Source organism: Hyaena hyaena, unplaced genomic scaffold (assembly GCF_003009895.1).
Source record: "Hyaena hyaena isolate Hyena2069 unplaced genomic scaffold, ASM300989v1 scaffold_1235, whole genome shotgun sequence".
In the NCBI taxonomy this organism is placed as follows: Eukaryota; Metazoa; Chordata; class Mammalia; order Carnivora; family Hyaenidae; genus Hyaena; species Hyaena hyaena.
This window is the reverse complement of record NW_024081865.1, coordinates 22,457-32,327: the sequence shown is the minus strand read 5'-3', so window position 1 is coordinate 32,327 and position 9,871 is coordinate 22,457. Positions and strand designations below refer to the sequence as shown.

The 9,871-nt window shown below is 34.5% G+C and overlaps 1 long non-coding RNA gene across 1 annotated transcript; it reads right to left on the bottom strand.

Moving 5' to 3' along the window:
• Window positions 1–4,735: 4,735 nt before the first annotated feature.
• Window positions 4,736–6,828, bottom strand: LOC120224720. Its single transcript, XR_005526649.1, has 3 exons — window positions 6,713–6,828; window positions 6,593–6,603; window positions 4,736–4,915 (listed from the first exon to the last, which is right to left on the bottom strand). It is a non-coding gene; the product is annotated as an uncharacterized LOC120224720 (long non-coding RNA).
• Window positions 6,829–9,871: the final 3,043 nt, after the last annotated feature.

The following is a 9,871-nucleotide window of genomic DNA, read 5'->3' as shown; positions in this document are numbered from 1 at the left end:
GCTGATAGATTGAAGAGTTTATCTTGTTTTTGAGTAGGCCCATATTCACAATGGCAATGCAAAATGAATTCGAGTCACATTATGCCAGGTGGTGACATAATCCAAGTTATAATTTTAAGAAGATCACCTCTGCAGCTACATCCAGAACAGATTGGAAGGGCTACAGGGTAAGCAGTAATAGGAGAATGGGAAAGGAAGGCAACAACAATGATGTATTGGGGCATAAAGAAGTGAAACAACAGTGTGAACCACTAATAAGTGTCACTGACCTCGCAATGTGACACGACAAGTCTAGCTCATTATTAGAAAGTCCGAATGATACAGAATCCATCTCCCTAGATTATTTTCTCTCATTTTTATTCACCTTTTTCAAGGTTCAGCATAGATCACCACTCCCGCCCATTTGTCACCCTTGGCCTGTAGAATTTGTTTATTTTGTTTTATTTTATATGAATGGCTTCTGACATTCTTTATCTTTAAGTTAATAATAAACTGTATTTGTGAGTCTGAAGTCTCCTTTCTTAGTTCCTCAAAAGCAGACAATGTGGTGCACTGCCTTTTTGGTAATAAAATGTGTGCTGTGAAAAGGAGTTTAAAATGTGTGTGTGTGTGTATGTGTGTGTGTGTGTGTGTGTTTTAATCAATTTTGATACTGCTCAGAGTTAGATCAAATTCAGAATATAAGTGTGGACTGAGTTGAAAGTAACCCTCATTTGTTTCCCCAAATTTCCTTTTGGCGTTAAAGGTTTAGTGCTCATATTTGCTCCTGTATCTCCGGTATTTTGCCTGCACATAGAAAGGCAAACTGTTCTAAAAATAACTAACTAAATAACTAACTAACTAAAGAAATCACTCTCCAACTTTTTATTTTTTATTTTTTTAATGCTTTTTTATTTATTTCTGAGACAGACAGCGTGAACAGGGGAGGGTCAAAGAGAGGAGGAGACACAGAATCCGAAACAGGCTCCAGGCTCTGAGCTAGCTGTCAGCACAGAGCCCCATGCGGGGCTCAAACACAGCAACTGTGAGATCATGACCTGAGCCGAAGTCGGACACTTAACTGACTGAGCCACCCACGAGCCCCAACTCTCCAACTTTTTAAACGTATATTATTTTTATAAAACAATCCAAAAATAAGGTTTAAAAAGTTGTACTCTGACACACATTCAGATAAAAACGATGATTACTTCAATTGATCTTATGCTTAGTCTTTTAAAATTTTAAAAGCATTGAAGGCAGTGAAAATGTACACAGTTAAAGAGAGTGATGTCAACTGGAATATGAAAAACTCTCATGCATACATTACAGGAAACCAATATGCAAGCATAATCCAGATCTCACTGCCAAGATTATAGTTATTTGAGAAGTATCATTATATATGCCTTCATTCAGCACTAGAATAATATGAAATACTCAACACCTGACACCTAGTCAGTGTTACCTTAATCAATTTACCCAAAAAATAACTTGTTTACAAAAACTTAAAATTAAGTTTAAGACATTTTTAACACAGGAAAACAATTATTACCTTCATAACTGTCCTGTGAGGTGGTTAAAACTGTAATTGTTCTGAACATGAAATAATGACTATAAAATAGCTAAATGCCACAAGAGATCTGTAGAGAAAAGTAATAATCTATAAAAAATAGAGACATCTTAAGAGATCTGTAGGAAAAAATAATCTATAATCTTAAATTTTTAGGTATTTCATTCATAGATATAAGCATTTGTTAAATTTTTAAGACTATTGTCATATCAAATTTATCAACAGGAAAATGAAAGATAATTCGCCATTGAATCTTTTCCTAATTTTCCCCTCTCTGCTTCATCTTACATTTCTCCACCTTTTGCAATAAGGTCATTTTGTTGGTACAAAGAGACATAAACTTATTCTCTCTTTACACTAACAACTTCACCTGTTACTCTAGCCTCCAACCCACTCAATGGCATTTGCCGAGGCTTAACATGGAGCTTTTCTATTTGTAGTTCTGCTCTTCACAGAGCATAAATCATGTGTGGCAACCTCAGATCAAAAGCTTCCTGGTGGAGATGAAAAATATGTGCAGATTGTAATTGAAATTCTTTTTCCCTAGGCACTGCACAGCCCCCTCCCTCAATCTCAGGAGAAACTTTAAACTTTTGAGTAAAGGTAGAAGCTTCTCAAGTATATCCCAATGCCTGAAAACTGTCAAAGTTTTGCTATTTTTGTCAACTTATGCATGCATGATTCTTACCATCTTTTTGATTTGACTGAAATTCTGATTTTTTCTATGACAATATTGATATTTGATATATTTTTTCTTAATGACTGACTTTGGTGCACAAACTCATAATTCTTTTATTCGTTGATTTTGGTAATGTACTCATGGTTTAGTCTTTGAAATTCACCATATTTTAAATATGAACTGGAAACATCATGAAAATTCTCCACACTCTTTCCACCCTTAGCCGGCTGAAACACAGGAAAGTAGAAGACCGTAAAGGCTGCAGAACCCTGTGATCAAAGGACACTTGATCTCTGAGTGACTGTGTGGAACAGAGCCTCCCCTCCCCTCTCCACTGCTGACAAGACCAAAAACATGATGCTATGTCTCTGATATTTGGGCGTTTAGTTTTTAGCTTCTTATTCTTGCCTCTCACCTTCTCAAAGACAGTTTCCTGCTCAGAATATCAGCAAATCTTAAAAAATACGCTATTGTAACTAATTTTTGAAATATTTTTCCACACCACACAGTATTTAAGACTTATCAATGAAGTTACAGAGAAGTTTAATCAGTTATTTCAATTACTAGAGAGATTTTATTGCAAGAACATACAAAATCTTCTTATTTTGATAGTATTTTGGGATATATATTATGCATATAATATATATAGTAGTTTGAGATTAAATATATATATATATATGGAGAACAACTTTCCAAAATTCTAGGAACTATACTGTAACCAATTATATATGACAAAACTAATAAAATGGATAAATGATAAAAAGCATAGTTGGTTACAATAAAATTTATTTGGAGATTTTGTCAAGTTGCTCTCCAAATCATTCTTTAATACTATCAAAACTGAAACCATGTCTAGTTATGTAAAAGAGCTCAAGTTTGTACCAATCCTTGTTATTATTATTATTATTATTAATCTTTTGTCATTTGCTATTCTCTGTCTCATTTCTTAGAATTACTTGTAGAATTTTGTTCAGGCACATTTTGTATCTGAGTTTAATGACATTTCACTATTCTGAACGTAGTCAGACGAACATGCCCAGACTCAGAATGGGAAAACAGCATTTTAGCTTGTATTTTGTTTCTCTAAATGATATTTCACTGTGAAGAATGCATAATTGGAAGTTGGAAGTTGGATGGACAGTAAGAGTCTTTGTCTTCATCCATTTTTATATTTTTAAGTTGCTTTTTATTTATTGACTTTAATAGTAGAAGCAGATATATGAAAGAGCTGACTCCAAATTTCTCAGTCTTCTAACCCACAAATTCTGTTGCCATCTGTTTTAAGATATCCTTCTTTAAAATTTTTGGATGTTATTATTGCTTTTTTTGGCTAAAAATAACCTTTATTTTTCAGCATGTGTTTCACTGGGAGGAATCTATCTAATATAGACAGTATTTTGTTAAATCACCACTTATTTAATAACCTATTCATTCTCTATTTTTTTAAATGATTAATCTATCAGGTACTATATCAGTTCAAAGTTGTCGTTCTCCTTGCAAAAATTTTCAAGAATCTTTGAAAGAGTTTCTACCAGCTATATCAGGATATAGCTTCAAAGAGATTTTCAATTCATTGCTAATAAGCTACCATGAATCATATGTACTTTATTTTTTTATTCAGCTATATTGTGGAGCTTCCATACTGATTCTAATGATAAATAAATTATCAAAGACATTTTATGTAGACATTTTCACAGCAGTTAGTAAAATTTTTGTCTTGTTAATTTTAGACTTTTTATATACAGCATCATTAAGTACTGTGAGGGTTTTAGTGGAGTTTTTTTATATGGATAAAAAATATTCCTTAAATGCTTGATTTACAAAAAAGAATTCTTAAATTTAAATTTGATTAACTACTTTTACAGTAGTTCACAAAATATTTTATAGTTTTTTTTAATGTTTCAAGGTAGTAAATAAAATATATAAAATTTATACTTACAATCTGGGGGTAAGACAGTCATTGCTATTTTATGCACATTTCAGAATTCATATTACTTCTATTTATAAGGAAAGTTCATATGTTTGTGCATAAGTGAGATAGATATATACAGTTAACCTTTGAACAATATGGGAGTTCCCAACACCCCCTACCCCATGCAGTCAAAATATCACTTAGAACTTTTGATTCCCCTAAAGCTATTAATACCCTCCTGAGGACCAGAAGTCATACTGAGAGCATAAATACTCAATTACCACAGAAATTTGAAATTATATGTATTATATACTGTGCTCTTATAATAAAGTAAGCTAGAGAAAAGAAAATGTTATTAAGAAAATCATAAGGAAAAAAATACATTTACAGAACCATACGGTACTTATCAAAACATTCCAGTGTAAGTGGACCTGTGCATTTCAAACCCATGTTTTTCAAGAGACAACTGTATATTATTTCATTGTATACTAGCACATATACGTAAAAGAAATTCTAATTTTATTGAAAAATTATTTATGATTTTATCTGAAAACAACTGTTAAAAGTCTATTGCTAACATTTAATGAACTAAGCCTATTTGTGTAGGTTAAAACTTTATACAATGCATAAAGCTCCCTGCAAGCATTTATATGGTTTTATTTTTCTTCTCTTCTCCCGTTGTCTTTGTGTAAACTCTCATATCCATTCAGTATAGTTCAAATGGAGCTGGATTATTTGATTCTTACTTAGCATCCAACCGCTGATTTGTAGTTTTTCCCTTGAAAAGATTCAGGAAAAATACATATTAAGTCAGCTATGTTTCTTCGATGTTATAGAAAGCCCTCTATTCAAAAGCATGACCAAAGACTCTGATAATGAGTTCCACGTATGCATGTTTTGCTATTATACATAAGGAAAAGCAAGTCTCCAAGGAATGCAGTTATGTGAATTCTATAATGTAAAATCTGGCAATACAGATTGGCTACGTAGCTTATAGAAGCTATTATGGACTCACATCTGGCACGCTTATACCCAGAGGGATTATTCTCTCTGTACAAGGCATACATTTTCATTATTTCCATTTTTAAAGATGAACCTGAAAGCCTAGATGGAAGGGAACGTGTAAAAAGTAGTTTCACATTAATCTCAATACAAGACTTCAAAAATTAGTGTGAATGAGAAAGCTCAATGGAAACTGCATTAATGAGATAATGAAGAGGACCAGAGAATATGTTTTGTTTCGTCTTTTTTGCTTAGTTTATCATAATTTTTTTTTTATTTCACAGAGCTCCAACTCTGAAATAGCTGCAGAGAGTACATCAGTATCAATTTTATCATTTGCAATTAGAAATAAAAATATCAGATGGCCTTGACTGGTGTATCTGAACATATTTCATTTTTAGTAACCTGAACTATGGATCACATACACTTTTGATTTAATATAAAGTCAATTAAAATCAAGGCAGTCTTTCTTTTGATTGAAGTAATTTTGCAGCAAATTGAAAGCCAGCAGAGCCATTTTCTGCACTGGCTTTGCATACTAAGTAAAAAATGTGAATTGTCACCAATAGTATTTTGTCACTTTAATGGATCTGATGAATGATAGCAATCCATATTTTATAAACATACATATACATATAAAGCTTTCATGATGAAACTTGAGTTGCTCAGCTTCTCCTTTATTCCATAATCTATGAGGAATTATCATTATGTATTTTACTGAGGCAGAACAGTAACCCAAAATATCACAGGAGTGGGCATATGGGAACAAGTAAGCAAGCAATAGACACATTACTTTGTAAAATAAGGAAACAGTATATATATCTGCAACAGTAAATAAAATTCTTAGTATGTTCTTCCTTCAGAAATAACCTTGATGATCCCTTCAGAGCTTCAGTATGGGGATTTTCAAGATAAATTCTCCAAATATGCTTTGTTACATATCGAAAGAGGTGGTCTTGTTATTATTAGCTTGATATCTCATATTTTCTGCACTTATACTTTCTCTTAGGATATTATCAATTATCACAAACATAATTGTGATAAATTCCAAAGAACCATGGTCATTTGAAGGAAATGACATAACCATACATTAGATGTTAAGAAAACCAACAGACCTCAGATCTTTCCCTGTAGTATCTGCCCCCCGGCCTGTTCACAAGATAGCGAAGGCAGGAAAAAGACAACTATTTTTTCCTTATCCTTTAGGAGGACCAAAATGAACCAAACATGTGAGAACTGCAGACCTGAAATTTGGGGCATACAGATATAATTCAGTGTTTTCTTAAAACGGCAGTAGACAAAACTGTGGTTTCCCAAAGCACTACTGGCCAGAGATTGTTGTGCATGTAAATTAGAATTGATTGTTCTCTCCGATGAGTGAGAGGAAGGCTCTTGAGCCTGGGTTAATGCGGAACTGCTCTTTGAATAAGTAAAATTCCAGCTGAGTACTTACAGAAGACAGGACTGTGGAATGAAAAAGATGCAGGGATTAGTTTGCTCCAAATGTCAAGGGCAATTTAAGAAAAGGAACAGAGGTGGAAGAGGGAAATACATGTGAAATGAATATACCTACCTTTGCCTAGGTATGCAGGTAGGAAAATCTGAAAATCCAGCTTGTATTGGTTCCGTGAGAGAGCAAAAAAAAACATACTGCGAAAATTTATTCTTCACTTTCTTGAACATACAGCACTTATCTGCGTATTTTAGGAAATAACGAACCCATATTTATGACATAATAAATTACATTTGTACAATGCTTTTACATTTACAACATGTCTAAATAGAGGCTCTCATCTGACTATTATGCTTAGAACAATCCTGTGCTATGCAAAAGTCAGGTATTCTGAAATTCACATTGCCTACTCATTTAATTAGTTCTCCCAATATTTACTGAGCATCTTCTATGTACCATGTCGTATTTTATGCTCTGGAAATAGAGTGTAAATGAGACATCTCCCCTCTTTAAAAGAAGAGTAGACTAAGAAAAATCTTTGGGGAAAGAGGCAGTCAGAAATGATTAACTGTGTTGTAAGAGCCAAAAATATTTTGTTGACTACATGCATAAATATATGAACTAAAGTTTTCATTTTTATCATTTTTAATTATTGTATAATTCAAAGCACACTCTATGCACAACATTCAAATATTTCCACACTTAATCCCGGGAAGTGAGGTAAATGTTGCAAAATAGCACATCCTATCTACAGAATAACTTTTTTAGCTATGCAGATGGCCATATGTTTTCTCTCGACTATTTTGGCTTAATGTTTGAACATTCTTTATTGTGACCTCTAGAGGGCAAGGTAATACATAGCAGACGTAAATTGTTCACTGAATTTAAGAGATGTCTTTGCCAGTGATATATTGAAAGGTCTTGTGTAAATAACGGTATTTCACTTTCTCTTGGTATTCGAGATAGGAAAATAAAAACAATTGGCATATTGGAAACTACTCAGACAAGAGGAACCAATTTGGCTTGAAATGTTCATTTGAAAATGGAAAAATAGAAAAATTAGTTAGGGCTATCCACTGATTGAATTTTTAAGCTGCAACATATAAAGAATTCAGACAAGTTTATATTTAGGTCATTATCTCAAATATTTTTATAAATATATATTTTTAGTTTACCTTATCCTTTATTCAAGTTCTGAATTTTAGAAAAAAGGTTTTTATATTTTATTCAGGCTTCAAATCTGTTATATCTGAAAAGCAACAGAGAGAAAATATACCAAAAAAAAAAAAAAAAAAAACCACCCAGAATTAACAAAACTGGAAATAAGAAAGGTTCTATAAATTTGGGATTATACTATACTGTAGTGTTGGGAGCCATTCTTAGCCCACTAGTGGAGAAAACTCCTGGTGAGGTTAAAGCAAGTTTGCACGGTCTCTTGCCAATCAAATGACGACCGATATCCACCCCCACTCAATTATTTCTGCTTAGAACTGACCCCTAGGGTACCTTGTTGATCAATATCGGGAGTGACTTGTCCCCTTATTCCGGCCCTGGTATGATGATTGCACCTTGTGAAGGAACTTATTGTGGGAACAACTTCTTTTGATTATGGGAACAGACATCGTGTCTCCAGCAGGTCCTGTTTCCCTCCATACTTTCCCTTGAGCTATGAACAGGCTAATGACCCTTACTCATGAAAGATTGACCTTTACATGTACAATTTTGTTTCTACTGTTTTTTTATTCCAAGATGTTCTTACAGCTCAACATTTAAATCATCTAACCAAAAATGTCTCTCATGCCCTAGCTATTCAAGAAATCATAAAAGTAGACACAAAGGTAAATGCACTCGAAGAGGCTATTCTGTGTATTGGAAATGAGCTAGACTCTTTAAAGGTATGGTTGGCTCTTCGGTGCCATAAAGCATATACCTGGAAAATCAAGCCTTGCCCGGAGACAAAGAGCCTAACTTAGAGAGAAGGAACAGATAAGAGCAGAACATGAGTTACTACATATACCTTTGCTAACTGATGATGTATAGCAACCCCTTCCCTAAGGCCTCCATTCCACAAACCCCTTCCCTTACCCTGGCAGCTGTGATGAGGATGGAAAAGAGTATCTACAACTTAACTTATGACTTAATCTTAGAGTTATTAAAATGTGTATGTTATCCTGTTTTTCACTAGGAACCCCCTGTCATTTGCTTAGTTACTCAACCTCACTATAATTGGGGCAGTTCTGCAAGAAGACTTCTGTAAAACCTGTTTCTGTACATTTTCCAAAAACATCTTATCACAGAGAACTATCCATTGTAAAAATTCCTTTTTCCGATGCCATGTTAACGTTTGACCTATAAATAAAGACACCAAAACCTACAGGACAGAGATGCCTGCCTGGTGATCAGAAAGGATCTCGGGGCTCTCTCACCCTCTCTTGCTGACACCGTCCATCCTTCAGGGACCCCTGGACCTGCCGGAGCTGGATTCCGACACTGTAGAACGATATATGCAAATACTTTGAGCCATGTCATTCTTTCAGAAGACCAAGGTAAGGATTTATATAGTGTTAGTCATTGTTTTATGGTTCTTATGTGCTGAAACACCAAGACCATTAGCATAGGATTCAGTAACTCAGATGATTCAGTGTGAGGCCTACGTGTCTTGGGAAAGACCATGGGGATGGCGGCTCTATCACACACTTATGTTAAAGCAACTGGGACAAACACGGGGCCCCAGGTGGTCCTCCCACTCTTTCGAAGCAACGTATACAAGTATAAAGAACATTACCATTTAGTCCTTAATCTTTATCTGTTCTCCAAACACTATGAATTAGACAAGGTTATTCAAGTGTTTTCAAGATTGCTCATCCATAATCTGTAAAAAGCCGATGGCCTACTCCCTGCCCAGTTTACTCTGTCACCTTCTTAGTGCTTCTTATGCTTTCTAACATTGTATATTTAAAATGAGGAGGAAGATTCCAGGCCCTTTCCTCTCATAACAGGAAAAAAAAGGACAACGTAAAAGTCTTCTTTTTTTTTTTTTAAATTTTTTAACGTCTATTCATTTTTTGAGAGATGGAGAGAGACAGAGAATTAGTGGAAGAGGGGCACAGAGAGAGGGAGACACAGAACCCAAAGCAGGATCCAGGCTATGAGCTGTCAGCACAGAGCCCAACGTGGGGCTAGAACCAAAGAACAATGAGATTGTGACCTGAGTTGAAGTTGGAAGCCCAACCAAACTGAGCCACCCAGGTGCCCTGAAACAGTGTTCAAACAACAAAA